The sequence below is a fragment of the Myotis davidii genome, unplaced genomic scaffold (assembly GCF_000327345.1).
Source record: "Myotis davidii unplaced genomic scaffold, ASM32734v1 scaffold61, whole genome shotgun sequence".
NCBI classification, from domain to species: Eukaryota; Metazoa; Chordata; class Mammalia; order Chiroptera; family Vespertilionidae; genus Myotis; species Myotis davidii.
In genome coordinates this window covers 803,791-806,849 of record NW_006291729.1, presented here as the reverse complement: position 1 = coordinate 806,849, position 3,059 = coordinate 803,791, and the positions used below count along the sequence as shown (strand labels likewise).

At 55.3% G+C, this 3,059-nt stretch overlaps 1 protein-coding gene across 1 annotated transcript in view; it reads right to left on the bottom strand.

The window, feature by feature from the left end:
• Nucleotides 1–3,059, bottom strand: part of ASAP2 (ArfGAP with SH3 domain, ankyrin repeat and PH domain 2) — an 87,830-nt gene that overhangs the window by 68,650 nt on the left and 16,121 nt on the right. The window lies entirely within an intron of this gene.

Sequence of the window (3,059 nt, the reverse complement as noted above, 5' to 3'; positions counted from 1 at the left end):
TCTCTCCCCGGGCGCTCGGCCGACCTGGCGCAGGAGAATCAGCAAAGCTTCCCCTTCCAGCACCGAGGACGGACGGATGGATGGACGGACGGACGTCCTCTGTCCCTCCTGGGCTTCCCAACCACTGAAGTTACATCACAAAAAAGTCTCAACCTATAAACTCTGCAGTGACATGCTGACCCGCGACCCCAACAGTGGTCAAGGAGGCTTCTGGCTCGTCGTCGGCATCATCCGGGTCATTGCTTCAGGTGTCATGACCTCATGATCTCCACCAGCTCACGGAACATGATCTCATCATCTCATCTCATCTCATGTAACGGTCTCACCAGCTCATGTATCATATCATGATCATCACCAGCTCATGGACCATGACCACACCATCATCTGATCTCACATAACAGATCTCTTCATCTCATCTCATGTAACATCTCATGATCATCACCAGCTCATGGAACATGATCTCATCATCTCATCTCATGTAACATGATCTCACCAGTTCATGTACATGATCACCACATATGTATCATGATGATCTCCTGATCAACTCATGTGTCATGATGAATTCATCATCTCGTCTCATGTAACGTGATCTCATCATCTCATGTAATGTGTTATCACCATCACCTCCTGATGACCTCATGTATTTATATTTAAGTGTTTCCATCCACTGAATCATCATTTTCCGATGCTCGAGCTGCCCCAGCTTAGATCAGTGGGGACTCATGTTGATCTAATGAAGGGGGTTTTTGTTGTTGTTTTTTAATCCTCACCTGAGGATATTTTTTCGTTGATTTTTTTTTTTCCTCCTCCTCGCCGTCCCTCTTCCGCCCGAGCTCACCCTGGAGGAGCGGCAGAGGAGTGCCATGTGGGAGCCCAGCGCGTCGGCCTTCCACGGGTGTCGGTCCCCCACGCTGCCCCGTACTCCGTGGGCTGGGTAGGACTCGGGGTACGACACTGTCCCCCGGGATTCAGGGGCCTTGTTCCAGACCTTCAAGTTCCCAGTGTTTCCGCTGAGAAGCCCAAGGCCATTGCGGCTCTTGAGCCTGTGTCCCCTGGGGAGCGTCTGGGTCTTTTCATTTCCCACGGAGATGCCTTGGGGGGTGGGAGGGCAGGGAAGTCCTTGCTAGGCTGGGCACTGGCGAGTCCTTTGCAGGAGGAATCTTCTCTGTGCTGGTGTTCGGCGTCCTCGTCTCTGCCCTTCCAGTCTCCCTCTGTCAGGCCAGCCAGTAGGATACCGACCCCTGAGGACGATCCATTCCCTACTTTTTGGTCTTTTTGATCTATTTCCTGAGAGATTCCTTCTACTCCGATCCTTCTCATAGGATTTTTCATTGTACATTTTCTTTTTTGTAAAATATTGTTTTGATTGATTTCAGAGAGGAAGGGAGACGGAGAGAAACATCGATGATGAGAGAATCATGGATCGCCTGCCTCCTGCACGCCCCCTACCAGCGATGGAGCCCGCCACCCAGGCATGTGCCCCTCCCTGACTGGAATCGAACCCGGGACCCTTCAGTATGCAGGCCGGGGCTCTATCCACTGAACCACCCCAGCCAGGGCCATTGCACATATTCTTACACTAATTGTCTGATTAGCGGACTCCATCTTCCCTCCGGATACAATGTCCTGATTGTATCAGAGGAATGAAGCATTGTTTCTTTAGCTTCTCTCCTGCTGGTCCTTGTCTCTGTTTCCTTGTTTTGTCTCCTGTGGTCTCTTTCACTCTGAAGGCCGTTCATTCGCATTTACGAGTCAGGCGGGAGGAGCCGGTGGGAGGAAGTGGTGGCCGAGGAGGCTGCCCAGGGGCTGGGAGCTGAGCTGACCTTTTCGCCCAGGACCCCCACCTCAGCATCGACAGGGCTCTTCCTGGGCCGCCTACTTTCTCCAGTGGTGACTGGGTGGCGAAACCCCAACACGCTGCCTGCCCACGTCCGGCGAGGGCTGGGAGGGGCTGGGCTCCGGGCTCAGTGTGGCCGCCAGCGGCCCGTTTGGGGCCGTAACACTCAGACGGCGAACTTGATAAAAGCCCCAAGAGATGCCCAATGACGCCAAGGAAAACTTCGGCCCACAAGGGCTTTGACTGCCACCATTTCCAACGGGGCCACCTTCCACCTGCTGGGGGGGGAGAGACCAAGACCGAGACCAGGACCCGGACCCGGACCCAGACCCGGACCGGTCCGGCCCTCGCCTCCCGTCATCAGCTCTTACATCATTGCCCGGTCGGCCTGCGGAGGCCACACTTGCAGACCCGCCGCCACCACCACCACGTCAAGAACGAGCACCTGTTTTCCACTTGGTAGGGCTCCTGACAGAGAAATGAAAGGGACTCCGCGGTTCGGGGCCGACAGAGAAAGCATTACTGAGTGCGTGACCTGGTCAGGTCGCCTGTGACCTTCCGGGGGAGAAGAACAGGAAAGAGACGCTGGGACAGTCCCAGCGGACGCTCCTCGTGGGAGAAAACACGGCGGCCACCAGCACGCGGCTGCCCGCTCCTTCAGAGTCCGTTCCACCGAGGACGGGGATGGGACGGCTCAGGGCTGCCAGGCACAAGGAAGAGCGCCAATCCCCCCACTCCCAGCGCCCGCCGCCGGCAAGGTGCCCGGCCCCCACCTCACTGGCTGAAAGTGAGACCTTTTTTAGGGAGAAGAAAAGGCCTCGAAATATTCGTGGTAATTTCTGCGCTTCGATGCCAGGTTACGCTGCTGTGTAAGACGGGTCTGAAACACGTTTATTAAACATTACACGTTTAAACACCGACTGTAATTACCAGAAACAGGCTCTTCTGCACAGTTTAGAAACGACTACAAACTGAAGGCAGAGGCCCTTACCAAGATGAACGCATTCAGTCCCCCAGCTGTGCCCATTTAAAATGCCGCACTGACTTAGAAGGTCCCGTTTCATGTTGCAGCTCTAAAGTGTACCCCAAAGAGACCTGCTGTGTACAGAACAGATCACTCCTCTGGGACGCGGTGAGCTCTGAAACGCATCCCGGTTCCTCCAACAGGCCTGGCTGAGCCCTCGGCTCTCCCTGCCCGCCCCCAGTTCCAGGACCTGTGCCC